The sequence below is a fragment of the Protopterus annectens genome, chromosome 9.part0, assembly GCF_019279795.1.
Source record: "Protopterus annectens isolate FY-2018-M chromosome 9.part0, PAN1.0, whole genome shotgun sequence".
Lineage (NCBI taxonomy): Eukaryota > Metazoa > Chordata > Ceratodontiformes > Protopteridae > Protopterus > Protopterus annectens.
The window spans coordinates 1,781,996,151-1,782,021,217 of NC_056743.1; positions in this window are offsets into that span (position 1 = coordinate 1,781,996,151).

The following is a 25,067-nucleotide window of genomic DNA, read 5'->3' on the forward strand; positions in this document are numbered from 1 at the left end:
TCAGTAAGTCTAATAGGGTGCTGGATGGAGTTCATGGCCATGGAGACAAGGCTGAGATACAGAGCATATACAGCTACTGTATGCTGATGGGCTTTTGAACCATGAGGAAATGTTTATGACTAGAGCAGAGTTGCCAGTTGGGGGTTTACCTTTGTAGAAAAGAACTTACGGAAGGGCACATTTGAGGGTGATGCACTACACTGCATGCTACTTGTAGCTGAAGAGAGGGTAAGGTGGCGTGGTAGCCCTAATCATTTAGGGTAATTAAGGGCAATGCAATGTGAGGAAAGTAAGCTTTACTGGATGCACATTTGGTGATTTTCTTGTAGCACTGCTTAAATGTATTAAATTTAAAAAATTAGTGAGGCATATAGGAGTTTGTAAAGAAGATAGGATGATATCTAGTAGCTTTCACTAAGATAGTGTTTAACTCTATATAAAAGAAGCATCTTGTGTTGTTTTTTTAATACCCTGTTGAACATATAAGTAAAATTTCAAGCTACTGACAATAATGAAACCTAGCAGTTTAGTGTTGGAGATTAATTCTATTAACTGTGTTGTTGGAGGGGGTGATTTGATGTTTGTTTTGTAATAAGTGTGGCATTCCTCCTCAGGGCCAATGATCAAGGAGCCTCAATACTCACCACTAACACTGTGGGGAATGTGCACTGTGAGAAAAACAGACACACACAGTAATATTAGCTGCAGTACTCTGCACCAAGTACAATTTTCTTTAAGAGCACATAGGGAATGCACACTCTAGTTCTGGGTCTGCGCTTCCTCTCCAGCCCCCAAATAGGACTCTACTGACCACAATAGAGCTGAGTCCTTAGCCAGGTGTTTCAAGCCAAGTTCTCCATCACCCTCTCTGTGAAATCTGTGCTCTCAGTATCCCTGCTCAAAGTAGCTGTCACACACACACTTTCTTTCAGATTTGATTTTTACACACACAGACATGCACCTGGGACAGGCTGGTACAGCTTACCCACTCTGCCACCTCCACCCAGACTATAAGGTAGATTTGCTGCCATCAGAACACTCAAAGCCAGCTACTTTAAGGCTCTTACCAGGGTACCCAATTACACTTATTAAAATTAATAGTTATACAAATGGTAGTGTTTAACCAAGCAGCAAGACTTTCAGAAATGTGGAACCACGGTGCCATTAAATAAATGCAAGTACTCTCAAAGGTTAAATATTTTCTAAAAGACCAGCCACAGTGAAAGGTGTAGACATATTTAATAATAAATAATAGAAAAAGAAATCATGAAAATACTGAATGTGTGTTTACAATAAACACCAGTTTCAATTAGAGGAAATATAAAAAGCAACACAGATGGAAAGACTCATACAAATACAGAAAAAACAACTTTTAGTTAATCTCACTATATTTCTTAACTGACTGAAGAATAGTTGTTCCCTAGTTACTTACTAAAGAAAGAGAAGATGAAAGTGGATAGGTGTCTTGTCAGGTACAAAAACAGAGTGCAACCCTCACATATCTGACTATTCAAATGCAATTTTAGTACTGGCTACAGAATGACATCACATTTAGTCACCTGACTCTGTGGTTCCCCCACTACCATCTCACTGGAAATTGACACAGGATCTGGCACTGATGTGTCGCAATACACACATAGAAATTTAGCTAAGATTTATTACAGCACTTGGAAACTGTAAAACAATTACAACACGCCCATCCTTCCTGCAGAAGTTAACAAGTCTCTCTCTGGCACCCCTGGGTAGCAATTTGTTTGCCACTAAGGACAATAGAGCAAGATCCCAGCTCACGCTTTTCACAGATACTGTGCCTCTGGTTTTATTCAGACCTGTGAGATAAAATCTTTATAGCCTAAACCAAGTCATTTAATTTCAGGCTATTTTTCTTAAGGTTAGCTGGGCTGAACTTAACCCCTTCCCTTCCAGTATCATCTGTTAAAAATATATACATTTTGTCAGTTACAGCAATATAGTCTGACATACATGTATATTTCTTTTCTGTCAAGCAGGACCCACTGTTGATACATTTTTTACACAGGCACCTGTACAAATCAGGTTGATATTCAAATGATGTGTAATTCTTTACAAAACTCTACTGCCTTACTCTCTCTGAAAAAGCTGGCACTACCTCACATCATCACAATTAGTATAAGATTTAGGGGTGAAAAGGAGTAGTTTTGTCTTCTTTGGATTTAGGATGAGTTGGATTTTTTCCAGCCAAGCTTTGTTGGAGGTGAATGAATCCTGGGTTAGTTGCTGATGATGGGTAAGATGCTGGGCTGAGTATATAAGAGTTTACTCATCAGCATATTAGATTATGTTGGCTTGATAACAGCAGTGTGCAAAATATTGATTCTTGTGGTATATCAACAAATAATAGTTAGAGGGAGGAGGAGTAGCTTGATTGTGATTTTTCAGCTTGTGGTCTGCCTGCAGGTATCTTTGGAACCAGGAGAGTGTGGGATGGGATAGGCCTAAGGATGCAAGCTGAAACAGTAGCTTGTCATTTTCCCCTATACATAATAGCATATCCTCTGTGGATACATTGCACAGTCTGGTCCTCTGTGCCTTCACATATGCAGAAATAGTCTTATCTCAAACATTATACATGCACTTGCATTGTGGTTTGTGACAGTGCTCAGCAAGTGTGTGCACCACTGATGTACTTACCAAGTCTCCTGGTAGAATACCATCTCTTGGCCATGTGTGGTGTGTTTAATGTTATGTGTATTGCTATGCATGTGGCATAAGGACAGTGTAGGGCAATGCATCCTATTTCCTATGTACTTTCTTCTACTGGGGGCATACTAGGACTGAGGTGGTGGACAGTAGAGCAGGGTGCAGTGGAGTTCACACACTTTGTGGTTGCTTTACATAGAGAAATAAGTCTCCTGGTAGAATACCATCTCTTGGCCATGTGTGGTGTGTTTAATGTTATGTGTATTGCTATGCATGTGGCATAAGGACAGTGTAGGGCAATGCATCCTATTTCCTATGTACTTTCTTCTACTGGGGGCATACTAGGACTGAGGTGGTGGACAGTAGAGCAGGGTGCAGTGGAGTTCACACACTTTGTGGTTGCTTTACATAGAGAAATAGTGGTGGAAACTTGTGTGGGACACAGTGAAGGATGTACAGTTGTCACATTACATTGTTTCTGTTGTTACATATTTGTTGTAGATACCAGACTCACAGACTTATAGACAACCATTCACTTTCCTGCTGCAGTTTTATCTGCCTCAACACTGTCTCTCTCTGCCATGTGATGCATGCATATTTCTATAAGCACTTTGCACTGTGACTCATGTCTTGCAGTATACCATTGTATTATGTATCACAGATCACTTTATCATCCTGTTATAATTTATAGTTCTGACTTTCCTGCATCCGATAATTGTGTCATATCCTGCTTTGGCATTACTTGGCCAGTTTATGATACTTTTTTCATTTGTACCCATTTTTAATACATGCTATAAGTACATATCTGTAGCAAGGCAGTTTGCTGCCCTTGGAAAAACACCTGTTTGTCATTTTTTTCTTTTTTTTTTTTTAATGTAGCAACAAGATATTAGGTTGTCTCTTTATGTAGCAACTTAATAACTTGTTAAAGTTGCATATGCCGATTGATGCCTCCTACAAGCTTGCATCTGGAACAGCTGTACCTTCTGCCTACTAATGATGTCTTCTTCATTTTGCTCCACTCTTGAGGTGAATTTCTTGAAATCTATCTCATAAACACATAACACAGAGGATTATGATCTGGTCTCCAATCATAACCAGAGTGCTATGTGTTTAAGACATGGATACTAATGAATTTGCTTTGAGAGCAAAGCCTGGGAGGTGAATCTTGACATCCACATCAAGAACACATAACATCCTGAAATCTGAAATATGCAATCATAATTGGAACTTTACCAGCTTCCATGCACTAGAAAGGTTAGAGAAAATAAGCAAATATACAGAACTGAGTATATTTTTTTTGGTTTTAGAGTTTGTACTGTTAATTGTTGCTTAGATCTCTGTTGAAACTGTTTTTCCCACCCTCCCTATTTCTGGCTTGTAGTTTAAATTTGGTGGCTTTTGCAGTTGCCCGCCCCACTGTAGATTTGATCTGGGACACTCCCCCAGTCCCATCTTTTTACCACATTCTACCTAATAAACTCTTTGTGCACTTGCTTTAGTCCTTTTTAATATAATTGCATTTTTAAACTGTGTTTGGTCTAATATTGCTACATAGTAAAGTGTGCTAGCTTGCACTGCATGTGAATTATTTTTAGTACTGTTTTAGCTACTTTTCTGTAAAAAAAAAAAAAAAACTGTAAGCCTGTTTCCTACCTTTCCTGTAACTAGTTTTCCAGATGCAGATTTGCTGTATCCAGGACTGTATGTAAGCTTCTGAGCCCCCCAAGCCTTTCTGTGTTGGAAGGAAGCCTTCTAGCTTATTAGTGGGAGTGGTAACCTGTCTACCACATAAGAAGTGGTTCTGGCCCAAAAATTATAGCTGTTGGCCGTTTGGGCAATTTCTTCCATCTCTCTCAACTTTCTGATTTGAAAGCCTGCATTTGCACTTGTTTCTGTCCTGTAACTCGTCTAGTGCAGATATAGATTCTTAGTTTTAGCACTTAAATTTGCTTATTCATGCTCGGCACTTGTTCAGAACTTGTAAGTACTAAATAAGCTACTAATTACTATAGCACTCAATCTTCCTCATTACCTAGAGGAAAACAGCTTTTGTACTTACTTTTCTCATTTGCTTAGAGAAAAACAACTCTTGTACTCACTTTCCTCACTTATCTAGAGGAAAATAGTTTTTTATTCGGGCATGTCCAAGGGTCAGCTCCCATTGTTCTCTCCTGTCTATCTGATGAATCTGGGCATCTTGAGGCAATGTAGAAATTGCCTCATGTACATAGGCAACCCTCTCCTCCTACCATCCAACACTACAACCTGTGAGAGATGCACTTATCTAGCCAAACTGGAGGTAAAGCTCTCTCCAACCAAGACTGAACTTGGCAGTCATGAGGAGAAGGTAAACATTTGCACCACACCACACTCATCACATAGTCTCACTAAATCTACACCACCAAAATCCACACATAGTAACACAAAAACATTTGCAGAGGCTCTTAATAATAAAAGTCTAAACAACAGAGACCTCCAAAGCAGAAATGCAAGCAACCTCCATCCCCCAATACAACCCAAATGACACATAGCCCACAGACTCAGTGTGCCACTCAACCACAGCCAATAAGGCAAAGCAACGTACCCAACACAATAGTCATAGGTGACTCTATAGCAGGCACATGGATGTCCCACTCACCAGGATAAACAAGAAGAAGGTTACTGTCAGCTGCTTGTCGGGTGCCAGGATCCGCCACATAACCCACACACTCAGGTCACTCCACAGCAAGTACAAATATGACTCTGTCATTGCCATGTTGGTGTGAATGACCTGAGATGTACCTCCCTGGACTACATGAAAAGAGACATGGAAGAGCTCTCCGATCTTGTAGCCCAGGCAGGTATGACCCTAGCCCTGAGTAGCATTCTGCCATTGTCCAGAATGATACCGCAGTACAAGGACAAAATGATTGACTTCAAAAATTGGCTAAGCTTCTGGTGTCATTCTAAGGGGATCCAGTATCTATCTGCTTGGGATGACATGGGCGACAGACCACGATGCTTTGCCACAGATGACCTGCACCTGTCGCCCCTGGGATTCCGGATACTGGCTAAGGCTCTTGCTGCCCCTATAGTGTCTTTTTTAGACAAGGTTCAAATGACAAATTCACCACTGTAGCAGGAACAGGCAAGAAAAAACTGAGGATAATGCTACTCAATGTTAGAAGTCTAATTCTCAAAATGCACTCACTCTAGGCTCTCCTTAAAATGGATAACATTGATATCTGTGCAGTGACTGAGACCTGGTTCAAGGCTCCAGAGAGCACCTTTGCATTACCAGGCTATAACTCATACCACACTTTTCGGCCATATAACCTGGACCGAAACACCAAAGGCAGAGGAGTGTCCATATTCATTAAGGATATCCACACTTCCAGGTTAGTTGCTCAGCATAATGCATCCGAGCTTATCCAAGTGCAACTATCTCTGGGCAAAACTGCAACCCAAATTGTAGCTTGCTACAGATCCCCCACCATGCCGCAGGATTCCCACTCCTCTTTTCTTGATGTACTGGAAAATATTAGGGTTCAACCAAACACCCTAATAATGGGTGACTTTAACTACCCCACCATTAACTGGGAAAACTACTTGTGTACCAACTCCTTAGCTCAACGCTTTCTGGAATTCATAAACTCCAATGCCCTGGATCAACTTATCCACACCCCCACCAGGGGCAACAATATCCTAGACCTAGTCAGTACCAACATGAGTGACTGGTGTTCCACACCTAAACTCCTCATTGGTCCGATCCGACCATAAGCTAATCACCCTTGATATCCACATCCCGCCCCCACCCCCCATTAAGGAAACCATGGTAAAAAATTTCTCCAAAGCCAACTTCATGCTTCATAAGACAGAAGTGGTGAACTTCATGACACCCATGGAGCTGGACAATACAGTTACGACTGCTGAATCCTACAAAAATGCACTCTATTAGCACTTACACAAGTGCATGGATCGTGCTATCACAAACAGAACCAAGATGCTATTCTCCAAATAAAGGAAGCCAATCTGGTGGTCCCCTGCCATAAACACACTGTACAACAGAAAGAAGAAACTGTTGCAAAAGAGAGTAAAATTACATGAGTGGAGGAGCTCCCTGGTCAGTCTCAGTAAGAAGCTGAGATCCCTTATAAGATCCTCCAAAGCTAGCTACGAAAACAAAATCACCACTAATTCTAAGGACAACCACAAAGCATTCTATAGCTATGTCAAGAATCTCAATGGCAACACCCAGATCTGCTCTGAGTTATAGCACAATGGCAAGAAAATAACAGAATCAACTGATATTGCCAACATCCTGGCAGATAGGTTCAGTGCTAACTTTACCCCCCTCTCACACCCTAAAGGGCCCATATCTATACAGGAAGAATGCAGAGTCCCTGTAATCATAACTATGCAGGTAAAAGCTGCACTCTCTAAAGCCAAAAACACAGCATCCATGGGACCAGACAACATCCCAGGCTGCATTTTACATGAACTTCAGAACGAAATGGCTCGCCACTTAAGCACCATGTTCAATAATAGCCTCGCATCAGGCTTTGTGCCCACTGAATAGTGTACAGCAATAGTTATCCCACTCCACAAAGTGGGAGCCACCACTGATCCCAGGAACTATCGACCTATTAGCCTGATGAGCCTGGTCTGCAAGGCCATGGAATGTATCATCATGGAACTCATAAACAAAGACATTGGTAACCTCCAAACTCTGGATCCCACCCAGTTCGAGTTTGCGAAAGGCAGATTATGCCTCCTGAACCTGATCTACTTCTTTGAGGCAGTCACCAAAGCTGTAGATGAGGGTAAGGTGGTTCACTCAACCTATTTTGACCTTGCCAAGGCTTTCGTCACCATCCCCCATTCTGGAATTATAGCTAAACTCACTAAACTAGGTATAAATCCCTATGTCACAAGATGGGTTGCCAACTGACTCACTGACAGAACCCACACTGTAAAAGTTACAGACTCCAAATCTGACCTCAAAGCAGTGACAAGTGGAGTACCACAGGGTTCCGTCCTGGGACCTCTCCTGTTTGGTATCTACTTCTCTGAAGTACAGGTTAACACAGAAGCCTTTGGCTAATGAAGTTTGCAGATGAATGCAAACTAGGAGCCATAGTCAAGTCCCCAAATGATGTGGACATCCTAGAGAAGGGCCTCGTTGAGACAGATGACTGGTGTCAGAGCCATGGCCTCAAGCTCAATGCCAAAAAGTGCAGTGTCATCCCCTTTGGTAAAAACTCTGTACCCATGAACTACCACATAAGCAGTAATCTACTTAACACCAAATGTGTGATAAGAGACCTTGGGACCCAGGTGGACAGTAATCTCTTCTTTGATAGTTACTTCACCACAGTAGTCAGGAAATCCTTCTACGTGGCACACCTCATCATAAAAGGGTTCTCATCCAGGAAAAAAGAGGTCATTGTTCCTCTCTACTCGACACTCATTAGACCCATTATTGAGTACAATGCCCCTGTTGGAATATACCTCACAAGACATCTGCAGCAGCTGGAAAGGCCACAGAAGTACCTCACAAAGAGGATTACTGGCCTCAAACAAATGCCCTATACTGACCGTCTCAAAAAACTCCAGCTTTACTCCATAGCATATCGCCTACTCTGAGGTGATCTCTGCCTAACATATAAAGCTATGTCATACCAGAGCTGTTGGACATGCTACACCTAAAGAAATCCCAATCTCTCCGAGCTACATGCTCTAGGGACCTAAACCTTGTCACCACAATAAACAGGACATGCAGGAGGGATGGATTCCTGTCCCAGAGACTTCCCATACTCTGGAGCAGGCTAACCATCTATGTCAAGCAAAGTTCTTCATTAGCACTCATCAAGAAAAATCTTGATGAGTGGATGGGAAATAGGAAATACACCCCGGGGATCACTTCTGTGTCTCTGCTCGACAGTGGCACAGGAAAATAACTTTCTTGGGTGGCGTAAGCCAGGGAACCTTGTTGGCTAGGCTTACTTAGGCCCTTGGGCCGATAGCCTAGTACCTACATATGATCCTATGAATCAATGTATCAGCAATAAGTATTTTACATCATTAGAAAGCTATAACACACTAACTGCTGCCACACAGAGACACCAAAGAACAGCATCAGGAAGCCAGTAAACACTTAATTTGGATTTTAAAAAGTGTGAATTATGTGTTTAATGTTTAACATTTTACCATTGTTCTTCTTTGGTGGCGGCTAAGCACTGTTAAATACATGAGACTAGTGCTTAACAACACTGGGGGGGTGTTTAACAATTGTTAAGCATTTTTCTGACATCAGAAAGGAGCATGTCTTTTCATCATTTGCAGAGTGTAATTGAAATGCTCCATGCACGACCCATTTGTTATGATCAGAGACCTAATTATAATTTTGTATATGTACTCATCCTAAAAATCAGCAATTTGTTTCTCTTACAAAAATGGTCTGCAAAGACAAATCACAGTATCTCTGAGTTGATAGGTTTTGAGTTAACCCTTAACCAAAGTTATGTTTTCTTATCAAAGTTATGTTGTTTTAAACAATGCCTTGCAGGGGCTTTTGACTGCATGTTTCTATGTATGTATGCGTACACACGCGGACATGTGTGTGTATGTCTCTGTGTGTACGTATGTATGTGTATATGTGTGTGTATGTATTTACATAGCGTGTGTGTGTGTGTGTGTGTGTGTGTGTGTGTGTGTGTGTGTGTGTGTGTGTGTGTGTGTGCGTGTGTGTGCCTGTGTGTATCTGTGTGTGTGTGTCTGTGTGTGTATGTGTCTGATTTGTTCTTAAAAGTAACATGTTAGTGATTCCCAGCCTAGAAGGAAAACATTGTTGTTTAAGGGCCGACTCACAATCTAGCTCTTCAGAAGCTGTTTAACTCTTTCTGATAGCCTTAAAGCAGTAACATTAGCATGGATTGTTGAAGGCCAAAGGTTCAAGTCCCAGTCAAAGGCTTATATTTCATTTTATATTCTATTACATACCAAAAGATCAGCAGTACTAATCCGCTGTTTCTTTGTACACATTGTGTCCCCTTACAAATGTCAACAAGAATCTCACAGTTTCTTTATAGCATTTCTGTTCCTCCCAAAATAATTTACAGATCTAGAAAACCATTTTCCATGAATGGGCTCCATCTCTGCGGGAAGCAAAATCTGTATAACATTAGCTAAATCATCTCTTTCACCATTTCTATGTCTTTACCTCCATTCAGAAATCCTGCAGTAACCTTACAAATACTCCGCTCCTCTCCTCCTACATGCTACACAGTCACCTGTTCATCCTCACTACTTCAGTTGTGTGAACCCTGCATAATGCAGGGACTCCAAATTGTCTTAGATACATAGGACTAGCTTTTTTTCCCCTTGTGAATGAATGTATTACAAAATCTGAAGTGAGTTACTTACTGGGGTGCCTACCAAATTCCTACGATTACTATATTCACTCAGATGGACACGTTTTCTTTTTACAAGTTGCTGCTTGGTAATCATGGTCTCTACAGGTTGCTCATATTCAATCAATACATGTTTATTTTCTACTTCCACTGTATTTGTAGTTTATTCGGGGTATACTTGCTCTAATTCTTCTTTACTTATGTTCTGTTTTGTTTGTAATGCTTGAATCATGGTCCAAACAAAGCATATTACTAGAGCTATTAAAATAAATAAACATATGTGAGGGGTATTCCAACATTGCATAATTCATTTCATATTACTTTCTGTTTTTTTATGTGGCGGTAATATATTACTGTCTGTGGTATAGGACACAGTTCTCACTCATAGCCTTCTGTTATGTTTTTGTGTTAGTCCACATTCACTGCTTTACTTCATTGACTACTGTTGTATTTGTTAAGAGCATTGTATGCTTAGGACATGCGGTATGTCCTGCCCGTTCTTTAACCTTACATTTATCCTCATCACATCAGTCTTTTCTCAGAATCAACACACCAACATTTTTCTCAGCATTACTCACTGAGAAAGCCACCTAACTTTTATGAATTTGAACAATGCAGGGAAAATAAAACAATATGATAATTAAAAAGAAATACAGTACCTTTGTTGCCAGCTGTTTCTGCCTTTTCAGACACACAGCTGAAACGTTTATACTGGGAAATATAAAACAAAATAAAAAAAATATGGTTGTAAAGGAAAAAAAAGAATGCTGTTCCTTATACGTTCATGTATGTCACCTTGGAGATAGTTACATTGCAGAGGAAAAACACAAAAAGAAATATGTCAATATGACCTACGTACATACACATAAGGAAACCATGCTTTATTTCTTTTAATTATTTTGACAAAGAGTTCTTCCATGCTAACTGCCCATGTATTTTTGAGAAATTCATGTTTAAATTACTGTGTAGTTTTTTTTTCCTTTTTGTACAAGAAGTTCAGCACTAAATAAATGTTGTTTGATTTCATTCTTCATGACCTTGAACATTCATGGGCTTTCCAGTGAATATGCACTTACGCAACCACCATTTTGATGTCACTTGGGGACATAAAACAGAAGAATGATATAGCCTTCTGCTGTAACTTACAGATGACCAGTGCTTCTGCTGTAACTTACAAGTGACCAGTAAAAAGCTGTGCCTTTATTAGTTAGCCAAGGTTAAGCCTAGCAGCTGAACGTTCTTTTTTAGGAGTGACAGGGACTACAGTTCTGGTACGTGCCTTTCCTCACACTCCTACAGTATGCAAATGGAGACTGGCAGAATCATATCCAGAACTATGGAATGAGGCTGACTAGCAACCTACTATCCTCTGTGCTGAACTTCCTGACAAATCAGATCTCATATTTTTCCATTTTATAGCTGAAGCAGTCACTGATAATTCAGTTTGTACAACCATTTTTAGCACACAGTGCAGTACTGTGTATATAGTCTATGAAATAAAGGTGTAGAACACATGTGTGTGAATCTCACAGATGACTGACATACAAACATAAGAAAGTCTGATGCAAAGGATTTATCTCAGTTTTTACAATCCTATTTGATCGGTGATTTAATGTATCGCTGAAGTTAAAGAGATGTTGCTGGGCATCTTTTAACATGGCACACTGTGATAGCTATATGCACCAAAATAAAGAAATGGCGTATGCCTTAATACAGGGTTTTTCACAGTTAAATTAGGCAATTTATTATATTGTTTATTTTGCATTTGTAACCAGGTGAGTAAACTAGTCTGTAGGCACTTTCAAATGCAATGTGGGCCAAAGGCAGGAGAACAAGACTAATAAATGTACACCACGGGGACTTTGATATATGCAGTGGTATAGCTGGCTTTACTAATGCCTGGGGCTACTGTCCATAATGGTGCCCTACATCCCTAGCTCTTCATTTGAATAGCAAAAAGAAAAAAAAAAAAAACAGGACCGTCTTCTACCGGCACACCAACAGGTGGCCAAATACATTACATCAGATTTCAGTAAAAAAAATAAATAAATAAATAAATAAAAAGACAAAAAGAAAAAAATCTTTTTTTTTCTTTTAAACTTTAGCAAACTCCTTATATAAAATATATCATGCAGTTGCTAGAGTTTATATCCCACCTGGAGCTAGTTGAAAAAAAAGAAACAAATGTTTATTTCACTTTTAAACTGTAGCCAACTGTTTACTACAATTGTGTATGAGAGATAAAGGTTTGTAAAGGGTTGAATTATAGAGGTACAAATAACATTTTAATATGTCAGAGATGTGAAAGTGCCATTATGTAGATATGTAATTAAACTGTGTTAAAAGTAAAAGTTATTTTTCAATTCACTTTGTTAAACATTTGAATTTAACAGAGTCATGCAAGAATTCATGCAAAGGAAGGTTAGATACTGAAAAGGGGTTAGGGATCTGATTGAAGGACTAAGGTGTTTATATGGCTGGGTAAAGTTTGGAAAAAGGTATGTTCTTAACTGGAGTGGCAGACCTCGGTGCTATGGAGTAGAGAAACTGAAACCCTCATGGTCTGAATTCAAACTTCTATCATGTAGTATAGACCCTACATGGACAACATTAGTGACTTGAAACAAGACAGAGTGGGTGCCAATACTGATGAGAGAAGAAAGAAATGTAGAGGTTGAAACTTGGACAAAATAGAACGTAAACTGTAGTGTCTTTTGAGTGGATAGCACAAGCTTATGAACTGCAGTTTGTGAGCAAGAGGAGAACAAAAGTGATTAGACAGACGTTTGAAGATTTATCCAGAAGAAAGGAGGCTCTTTCAGTAGCAAGGAAGATGCCAGCATCAACGATTCATAGGTTCATAGGTTTATTGGTAATTACTAGGCCAACAGCCCCAGGGGGGCCTTTTAAAGCCTAGCCATGCTTCTCAAATGTATCTGATAAGTGTTGATTCTCTTGGGCATTGGTAGTCAAGCATTTACAGGCTGTCTCTGTCTGCTAGAGATATAGATGGAAGTCAGCAGTGTCGAGGTAAGTATCATCTAAAGTTGTGAACTTAAAGATTTTTAGAAATAGTTTTTTGTAAAGTTAAGCCATTATGTGAATTCCTAAGGCTGATTACAGGCAAGAAAGGAATATTCTAGCTTAAGGATAAGAGCATTCTTTTCTTTGGAAAGACATATTTCTGGAATAAAAATCCATGTAATTGTACAGACTTGTTTTGTTTGAGTATAAACTTTAGTTCTAGTTTTTCTAACATGTTGATTAAAATGTAGGAAACAGTCAGGGGTGTAGCCAAAGCATTTGTACCCATATCTCTCAGCCTCTTAGGGCAAGAAATCTGGACAAAGTCAAAAATAATGGGAGACAAAGGCCTAAAAATATGAACAGATTTTAAATATTGCTCTTATAACCTTAGAAAGTTGCTATAATAACAAGTTCTGCATTGGCATGTATTTTCTGAAGGATATGAAGTCTGAAATTCAAATGTCTATCATTATTTATTGACTTCATTCCTCAAGAATTTGCCAGAAAACCACAAGGTTCATGAGGAATAGGCCAAAATATGATGCAAAAATCTGGATATTCTATGAAAATCTGAACAGTTAAGAGCTGTTTTTTCCAGCACTTAATTCTTCGTTGGTGGGGTTATCCTTAGATCATTTATATGTTGGGGTAGGACAGCAGACAGGGTGGGCAGAGTTTCAAAGAGTACTGAGTTAAACCTTTGAACTATTACTGGAAAATTAGATGAAAATTTTACATTGATTGTCTTTGATGTGATCCTGGATTGCAGAGCTGTCCTTTGCACTCCTTAGAACTAGCAAGTCATCTGATTAGGGAAGGTAATGATAGGGTAAGATTAAAAAAAAGGTGAAAAGAGAAGTGATCAAATAATTCAGTTTGTCATACACCTGTTATTGAGGAGCCAGGAGTAAAACAGCAGGGCCAAACTATACCTGATTTGAGTAACTGGTATGGTAATTGTGAAACAATTTAATGTACTCTTCTGAGAAGCATATGTTCCAAAATTATTTCAAGAAGCAGGAAGTTATTACTCTGACTGAATTCTCCTTTCAAGTCTATGAAGAGTGCAGCTGTAATTTGGCTCATATCCATATTTCAGTAGATATGATCTTTGGCTTAAAACACTGTGGATGATGTAACAGAGGCAATTGTGAACCAATACAGGAAGTTATTTAAAATGTAGCATAGGTTAATAGGCCATAAGTATTTACTAGGCTAACAACCCAAGGCGGCCTTTTAAGCCTATCTATGCTTCCCAAATATATCTGACAAGTTTTGCTATGCTAAGGTTATTTTAAGGAGTATATGTTGGCTTGGGTGATTTATAGGTTACCACTGTCTAATATAAACATAGCAGCCAGAACAGTAGTACATTTCTGATTCCACATTCCCTTTTCTAAGTTACACTTAAGTTGAGTTAAAGAAAAACTCTGCTTCTCATTAATGGGAAGGCTATTCCAGAGAAGGGGTAGTCTCTGAGACACATACCTTTCTCTCTAACATGTCTTATTTAAGTTGCACATGAGGTATAGTTCTGATGCTATTTGTTTTGCAGATGTTCAATGGGTCCATCAGAGTGGGATCATAGGATGCTTTGTAGGTCAAGCATAGATCTCATCTCAGCATTCTGTAGAAACCAAGTGCAGAAATAGGGATTTGAGGTGGTCTGTGTTAGATATGTTGTTTATATCTTGTATTTTTGTTTTTGTGAGACATCTGTGGATGTTCCAGTGGTTACTTATGCCTGGTCAAGTACATACTGAAGGGGACATTGCACTCAATGATCGGTCCGATGAGGGCCGAGTACAGTGGGGGAATGACATATTTGGAACTAGATTACATACTCTTATTTATAGATTGTGCAACATAGAATTATTTCCTTACTACCATGCACACATGATGGTCAAAGGCCAGGTTACTGTCTACATGCATTCTCAAATTGATGACCACTCAATCTACTCTTAAGGGTATATTATCAATGTGGTAGATTCTGGGTGTAGCTGTCTTCCCAAACATTACTATTATGCATTTCTTGGTATACCACACTTCTAGCAATAAAGGTTATTTGTGCCTTTTAAGGATTCTATGGTTGCATCAAGTTTGCAATTATCTACAAATGTGATCAGCCAGGGAACCTTGATATTGCCTTTGACTTCAGAGAAGTAGATGCCAAAAAGGAGCAGCCCCTAGCACTAAGACGTAAGGAACTCCACTGGTAACAGGCCTTTCTGTAGAGGTAGATTCTCCTATCCTAACTTCTTGGGTCCTATCTTTGAGCCAGCTGGCTATTCAGCTGGTGGTATAAAGGTTTATACCTAATTTCATGAGTTTATCTACAATGCCCGAGTGGAGTATAGTGCTGAATGATTTTGCCAGGTCATGGTAGGCAGTATACACCTTTTTGTTGTACATTGCTTTGGTGACCTTCTTGAAGAAGTCCACCAGGTTCAGTAGAAATGGCCTGCCTTTGACAAAATCAAACTGGGTTGGATCCAGTGTCTGAAGGTTTCTTATGCAGAGGGATGAAAGTTGCATTCTTCCTTTCAGTTGGCATGAAGCCTGTGTGGAGGCTGCAGTTAACTGTGTTTCTTGTTGTCCCAGTAGGCCATGTTTCATGATATTAAGGAAGTATTCTGTGATGTATTGGGGTCCATCAAAGTAGTTTTTTTTGCATTGGAAAGTGCATTGAAGAGCTGTCCCCTAGTAATAGTTGGGGGAGTTATAGTTGTGGATATTTCCTGAAGGGTGTCTGGTCAAGGATGCATCAAAGTTTCCCTGACTGTGAAAACATGTTTATAAGGTAGTTCTAAAATTTTATAGAGGAATGGGATAACTATGGGCTTATAGTTTTCTGAGAAGGGGGATTCATTTTAGAGAGAGAGACAATATAATATTTGACAACTTCCAGATGACTTAGATAGATCATGTAGTCAGGGAGATTCTGAATAAATGTGACAATGGTATAGATGTAAAGGGTGCAATACTTAACCCTTCATTTGTAAGGTTACCCTTAGGGTTGATGACAGTGGTAGGACAGCTAGTCAGTTGGAAGGGGTTTCAAAGAGCACTGAATTTAGGCTACTATTTTCATAATCATAATTTATTTCTGTTGAGAAACTACTGATTGAATAAGGAGGGATTTTACCTGGATACGTGGTACTCTTAATGGGAACATAAAGGAAAAAAATGCATATTTTATCATCACATTTTGTACAATACAGGATACCCAGAGTGCTGAAGTACTTCACAATGTTTTCTCTTTATGTGGTTACCACCATGTCAGTAAAAACAGTGATTTCTATGGCATACTAACTGCATTGCAACTATCACAGTTGGAATGGATTAGTTTAATGATCTGTATGCACATTAATAAATATATGTAGGGCATGCACACAAATGTTCCCTGCAGCACTGCTCATATCAGAGACTAGACAAATAAACATGGATCATTTGGGCAGAGTTAAAAGGTGTTTTTAAAACTTGTGTTGGCAGCTGTACATTGAAATAAGTTAGTTACAAAGATTATGACTTCCCTTTTGAACATCTAGTAAAGATAAATGGAAATCATCTCATATTAGGACATTCAGCACACAAATTTAAGGCTACGAGCTGCTAGCAAGCTGCATTCTCTAGTTGTATGTTTGATTCCCTTAGTCTATAGTTGCAAATTATGTAATCTGAGCAATTCCTTAACACGAGAGTCCACATAATGCATAAAGTGGATTTTGCTAGACGGATATCCTTTTCCCCATGATTTCAAGGTTGTTTGATAATTCTTCCATATCCTGTTCACATTCAAGAGTAAAAGACTGCTTAGATTCTTTACACCAGTATGAGCCATGACCCTGTCATAATTGACCCTAACCCGTTTTAACTTATTTCCGATGTCCCTAAATTTAGCTCCAGACAGGCATGATTTTGAATATTGGATATAACCTTTTCCACCCAAATTGCTCTGCACATGAAATCTGGACAAAGCCTAAAATTATGGGGGACAAAAGCCCAAAAATAAGGACAGATTTAAATAATGTTACTAAAATAACAAGGTTTGTGTTAGCATGCATTTTTTGAAAGATATGAAGTCTGAAACTCAAAAGTATGCCATTATTTAGTGACTTCAATCCTCAGTGATTTGCTAGAAAACAACACCAGACCAAAAATATGAGGCAAAACTCTGGACAGTCTGTAAAAATATAGACTGTTGTGGACTATGATTGCAGGAGATTATGTATAGCACAGAATACCCATGACTTTGGGACTCTTGACTCTGAATCAGGCCATGATAACATAGTGGGATTCCCACACCACTGCAGGAGGAAACTGTATGACACAGAATACCCATCAGCTCACAATCCCCTATCCCACACTCCTATGATATACCACCAGCCAGTGTGCATAGACAGATATGTGTTGCTGTGTCCCTAGCTACTTGTGAACGCCATGATGAACATGTCCCACTCAACCTTTCATAGGTTCATAGGTTCAAGCAGATGCCATATACTGACCGTCTAAAAAAACTTCAGCTATACTCTGTGGCATATAGTGTACTCAGAGGTGATCTCTGCTTAACATACAAGGCCATGTCAAACCTTGAGCTATTGGACATGCTCCACTTAAAGAAATCCCAATTCCTCAGAGTCACACGCTCCAGGGATCTAAACCTTGTCATTACAATGAACAAAACATGCTGGAGGGATCGGTTCCTGACCCAAAGACTCCTCATACTCTGGAATAGACTGCCCATACATATCAAGCAGAACGCCTCATTGGCCCTCTTCAAAAGAAAACTTGATGATTGGATGGGAGATAGGAAATTCACCCCGGGGATCATGTCAGTCACCCTGCTAGATAGGGGCCTGGAGAAGTAAATATTGTGGTAAGAAATATCCAGGGAATTGTTATGGCTAGGCTTGCATAGGCCCTAGGGCTGATAGCCTAGTACCAACCTATAGGTTAGTACTAGGCTAACTGCCCTTGAGGACAATTTTAAGCCTAGCCAATTATCCCTTGTGGGAATCAAACCCTGCACCTTGTGTTTTTAATGCAAACACCTTAACCATTAAGCCACCCTCCCAACTCCTCCTCTAGACCTGTCTGAAGCACATGGGGGTCTGGCCATGCACTGAGTAGGATATTTACACTGCATGCAACAAGTTTAATCTATGAGACATTGTACTGTAACTGTGTGGTTATCAGGGCCCAAATTGCTGGATTAGATGCTGCTGCCTCACCTCATTTTACAGGTACTACATCTGTCACTGTCCAGGGGTGATTGTGTGACTGCTGATTATAGCTCTTCCACCACACTCTCATTCTAGAACTGTATGTTAATAGGTCTTCCCTGCAGGGTGTGTGTGAACACAGTCCAACTATATGAGTGTCTTGGACCTCCCTGGTCTGTCTCCTCAAGACCATATTAGGAAGAATGCAAAATTTCAAGAACCTCCAGCAGTCTGTTGCAGGATCATACTGGAGTGCCACCAGGACATGTCTAGACAGTGGAAATTGGGTTTGAGTTGGCAAAAGACATACTCTACAATGTTGTGAGTTTGTGCATGTAAAATGTATTACTGTCATTTAGCCACACTCTGTGAGTTCTACATGTGTGGACTCCATTGGGTGTTCAGCATCGCCTACAGCAGAATATGCATAAGCAAAGGGATTGCTACTTACAGACACACCAGACATGCAGCAGTGTACTTTAACATTCAACGCAGTCCATCCAACCAGATGGCCCTGTGGAATGTCAGTGCACAGGAAGTGGAAATATAGCTGAGATGTGTGCCATATATATATATATATATATATATATATATATATATATATATATATATATATATATATATATATATATATAAAACATACAAACTACCCTATTATGGTGCACACCTACTAGGTAGGGGAGTTCACATAATTGCAGCCCTTTCCCAGAAGCCTTTGTGAAGGCAGTCATGGCGTTAACTCTCTGCTGGGATGTGCTATGAAATCATATGTTATCTCCCACATATAGAAGCATTATATCAAGGAACTTGTCAAATATTCTACAAGTGGAGGACTATGAAATACTCATAATGGCTGATGGCATCATTTACATTATATCAGCTGACACCACCTGTAATCATTTGGTAACTGGCAGCACTAAGGGCTATAGTATGCTGGTGCAGAATGGCTGCTGTAACTCCAAGCATTTTTTTGCTACCTAGAATGATGACATTTTGACAGAGGGCAGCACAGTGGTGAGGGTGGCACAGTGGATACTGTTTTGTCTCACAGCAAGAGGTTCTCCTGGTTCAGGTCTTGGATGGGGTGCCTTCTGTATGGAGTCTGCATGTCCTCCCTGTGTACATGTGGGTGTCCTCCCACATTCCAAAGGCATGCAGTAGGTGGATTGGACTCTTTAATTTGGCCATAGATGTGAACAGGTGCACAAGTGTGTGGTGTGGAAGAATTGCCATGGCAGGGCTAGCCATTCGGTGGTGTAAACCTTGGCTCTAGATAATTGTCACAGGTTAAGTTGCACCCTAACCACATGTGAGAAAAGGTGTTGTGAATGACCATCTATGAGTTATGGCTATGCTTACTGTACATACACGCATTTTAATATCATTAAGATCTAATTTTACTACCTCATTTCATTTGCTTGTCTTTATGTGGCTATTTGCATATATCTGCAGTTGCACATTTGGGCTTACTGAAACACCGGACTATGAATTACTACCAGCCAGTGCCAGTCTGTTTTCTGTCAATTCCACCATGAGTGCAAGCTGTGTATTTGATTTATAGGTTCATAGATTAGTACTAGGCTAACTGTCACTGTGGGCCATTTTAAGTCTAGCCAAGTACCCCATGTGTGTATCAAATGATGCACCTTGTATCTGTAAGGTAAACACCTTAACCATTATGCCAAACTCCCACTCCCTACCATGCAATATTTCTATTACTTTGGGCCACGGTGGTTTATACCTACTAGTTAATACTTCCTTCTTAGATTGTTTGACACATGAATCCTCATCTACACTAAATGAAGCAGATTTCAGCTATGGGAAAATATTTATTTTCTACACTTATTGTGGTAACTATGAGGAAATGTTTATTGTGCACACTTATTCTGGTAACTATGGGGAGAAGTTTATTGTACACACTTATTCTGGTAACTATGGGGAAATGTTTATTGTGCACACTTATTCTAGTAACTATAGGGGAAATTTACTGTGCACACTTATTCTAGTAACTATGAGGAAATGTTTACTGTGCGCACTTAATCTGTTAAGTATGGGGAAATGTTTATTGTGCACACTTATTCTGGTTGCTTTGGAAGGAGCAGATGTAACTCTGTCAGCCCTGCACTGAAAATATTGAAAAGGGAATATCCTGTTTCTACCTTACATCTTATTATCAAGGTGCTTGAGATGTTGCATCACAATGTAATATTTACAGAGTTCGAGTGCCTTTAGGTATAAAATGTGAGTGCTTTGTCTAACTGTAATAAGACTTTGACTGTAGTCTCAGATCAGTAACATGCCCGTGCACAAGCTGAAAAGGGTAATTTTTCATCTGGCCAAATTCACTTCTGCTGAAGGAGAAGCAGTCGATCAAAATTAGCTGAATACTGTCAAAAACAAGTTATTTGAATTGTACTAAACATAAGTATTGGTACAAGCTTATAGAAACATTTTTCTTCAAACATCGGTGACTTTAGATTTGATTATACAGGGAGTGGGTAGTTGTATGGCACGTAGAAGGGGTGTTTTTTGAAACTGTGAAAACTATGACCCTTAGAACTAATGGAATAAAAGTGCAAATAAGGGGGTATATATGTAAATTAAGTCTCAGACTGTAGTAAATAAGATAATCGCCCTTCTCCAAGGAACAACAGTTTCAGATTCCCATACTGTATAAGGCAAAACACTTGTAATATGTAACAGTGAATTTCACAGTTTGTTGTTTTCAAAGTGACAAGAGGTACAACAGAAGGTGCCACACCTCTGATGGTTGATCACAAAGATCTGCCCTCACCTTAAAACCCACCTTTGTAATAGGTGATAACACTAACCCTGCTCCTAACTTTAACCCCACAACTTTCCTTTAAAAACCCTTAATGTAACACTACCATTTACCAGATATATTAAACACTACCATTTATCAGATATATTAGAGGCCTAGTTTTATGGAAGTGTTTATTGTAAAGATTATGTAAGGAAATTGCTTCCTTTTTGTGATTCTAGTATGTTAGATGTTATGAGTGTTTCATAGTGTGATTCTTCACTGTATTGCGTCAGATGTTTTTCATTCAACATTGTGATACTGTGATGAATAAAAATAGCAGACACTTAAGTAACAATTCTTAATTGATAACCAAACTTTTAAAGTGAAAAATGAGCTATCCATGCAATATAACCATTGACATCATTAGGTGTCCTTATTTTGTATCTTAACATTAATAAAGCTTCCATAATTTCTAATCTGGCTTTCATAAAATGTTATTTATTTATTTATTTATCTTTTGATCCGTTGTTGACCAGGTTAGTCCCACTAGGTTAGAGATTCTTTTCAGTGGAGACCCAAGGTGTTATTGATACTACAAGGGGAAATTTGGCCAGGGCAACAGGGAAATCTCCCTACTCTTTCTGAGAAGTGCCATGGGATCTTTTACATCCACCTGAGCTACCACCAACTCAAGCAGATGGAGCCTTGGTTAAATGTCTCATCCAAACGATAACACATTCAGGAGTGTAGTGCCCCCCTTATGTGGCATTGCAGTCTCAGCACTCGATCTACCAGGTATAGTAATTAAACCCAGTCTTATACAACAAAAACAAGGGTGCTACCTGTTGCAACCCAATCCATGGTTTAACTAAATATTCATTTCACAAAATACAAGAAAAGTGAAAACCAGAAAGATTACCACCATGCACGTCTTTGGTGATAATTTCTTGTATGTTTTATTTATTTATATTTTAATTTATTTGTTTGTTTACCTGTTAAGTAGACTGATCCAAGGACCACTTTCAGCCATTACCTAGGTGCAAGGTATAAGCAGTGTATAACAGATGACAAATTAATTAGAATTAGTTCCTTTTTAGAGTTAAATACATAATTTAAAACAGTGATTAGAACAGATTAATGCATTCCAATACTGCAATTTTTGCTATGCAGATTTTAACAAACTGTCATGAGTAAACCTGCAAAAATGACTATAATATTTAGAATGTCGACCTGAAATGCTGAATCTAGAATGGCAAAAAGTAAACCAAGGTGAAAATGAATACATAGACAACCATGGTTTGACGTATTTGACATAGCAGGAAGTGATGTCAGTCACCCATGCTATGCACATTAACATACTATTACACTCCACAGTCAACGGTATGTTAATGCTACTATTTTGCAGAGGGGCTATACCCCCTGCACCCCCCACACCCCCTGCACACTAAATATACCAACTTCAGGATCGCACAACAGTGAGGAAATGGATGAATTCTCTGTTCCTCATTGAACTGCAATCTCCTAGCACATCAAATGAGAAATGATTGAGTGCAACTGTCACTCAACCATTCAAAGGAGATCACTTTTGGTTCGATTCACTGCCATTTTGAAAACAGTGATTCAAACATGTCATTCGATACCCTGCACTTCGTAAATGTCATAGTCAGCCTATTACACACACCATCATAACTATGATGTTAACTTTTTCATCAATGAAGTTGTAAAACAACATCTTAATAAAACAAATATTTACATATGTACATATGATACATGATCATTATGGTATTTAACTTTTATTTGACTTATAGTCTTTCCTGTATAATGCATTGAATAACTGCAAGAAATCTAGACGTCTCCCTAATGTAAGAATTTTGAACATTAATATTCCCTGGATTAGTCTGGACCCCACATGACAGACGTTACAAAGGGTACAGATTTCTTACTTTAAAATAGTAATGTTTCCATCCGAACACTTCAGCAGTTTGTAGATTGTCCAAACCTTTTCCTGTTGTATAAAAAAACTAAATGGGGGGTACATCATATAATATAGAATGAGTCAACATAATGCTTCAGTACCCGTGTACTACAGCCACCATAATACTTCAGTACCTGTGTACTACAGCCAACGTAATACTTCAGAACCTGTGTACTACAGGCACCACTTGTTTGGAAATTAAGGAATATCTGGTTGTTATCTGTGGAGTTTATTTTGTTTCTAACAAGTAACCCTATGTAACTTTTAAACACTAAACATGTTTTGCTTCATAGGTACTGCACATACATCTGAGTTAGCAGCCAGTTTGCAACTGGTATTTAATACTTTTTTTATTACTACTCTTACTTCTATGTTTCTCTTGTTCTCATAGCTGTGTACTGTGGAGCTGATATCTATAAATAGGTGCAGAGGGCTTGCATGTTTCATTATTGCAGTTTCATAATTCAAGGATCTGATTTTTGATCCATTAAGATAAATGAGTTTACATATGTTGAATTGAGAATGAATTATCATAGTGGAACTCTTTCTTGCACCTTCCTTTGCAATGTAGACCCAGGACAGTAACCTCTTCTTTCAAAGGCATGAAGTACAAATGGCTTTCAGTTATTATTGCACTTCACTGAGGCTGGAATACCCTTTTTGTAACATTTTTTCTCATGTTATAGGGACCTGTTTGCGAACTTCAAGGAAACTAGCTGATGGAACAAGCTACAGTCAGTGACGTATGCCAGCATTTATTACCAAAAGTTTAATTATGAAATATATACCAGTAATGGGGAGATGACTAATTAACAATACGGAAACGTATAGCTGCCTATGCCACAAGTGTTGAAATATATGCAGTGAGTACAGGTAGATGAAAACAAGGAGTTTTATTTGTTCATGACACAGACTATATAAAAGATCTCACGGTTGCTGTAATAACTTAATGATCAATGCTAGAAGTCTAAACCTCAAAATGCACTCACTCAAGGCACTCCTTAAAATGGAAAACATCGACATCTGTGCAGTGACATAGACCTGGTTCAAAGCTCCAGAGAGCACCCCTGCATTACCAGGCTATAATTCATACCACACCTCTCGGCCACCTAACCCGGAATGAAGCACTGAAGGTGGAGGCATGTCTATATTCATTAAGGATATCTACACCTCCAAGCTAGTTGCACAGCATAATGCCTCCGAGATTATCCAAGTGCAACTAACTCTGGGAAAGACCGCAATCCAAATTCTAGCTTGCTATAGACCACCCACCATGCCCCAGGATTCCCACTACTCATTTCTTGATACACTGGAAAGTATTAGGGTACAACACAACACTCTAATAATGGGCAATTTCAACTACCCCACCATTAACTGGGAAACCTACTCATGTACCAACTCTTTTGCTCAATGTTTTCTGGAATTCATAAATTCCAATGCCTTGGATCAACTTATTCACACCCCCACCAGGGTCAGCAATATCCTAGACCTGGTGATTACCAACATGGGCAACCAGTGTTCTAAACCAGAGGTCAATTACTCTTTTGTCAGATCTGACCACTAGCTAATCACCCTAGACATCCACATCCCTTCCCCACCCCCAATTAGGGAAACCACTGTAAAAAACTTCTCCAAAGCCAACTTCACACTTCTTAAGACAGAAGTGGCAAACTTCATGACACCCATGCAGACAGACAATAGAGGTATGACTGCTGTATCCTACACAAATGCACTTTATAAGAACTTACATGAGTGCATGGATCATGCTATCCCTAATAGAACTAAGATGCTATCCTCCAAAAAAAGGAAGCCAATCTGATGGTCCTCTCCCATAAACAAACTCTACAACAGAAGAAAGAAACTGTTGCAAAAAAGAGTAAAATCCCATGACTGGAGGAACTCTCTGGTCAACCTCAGTAAGAAGCTAAGATCTCTCATAAAATCCTCCAAAGCTAGTTATGAAAACAAAATTGCCACTGACTCTAAAGACAACCACAAAGCATTCT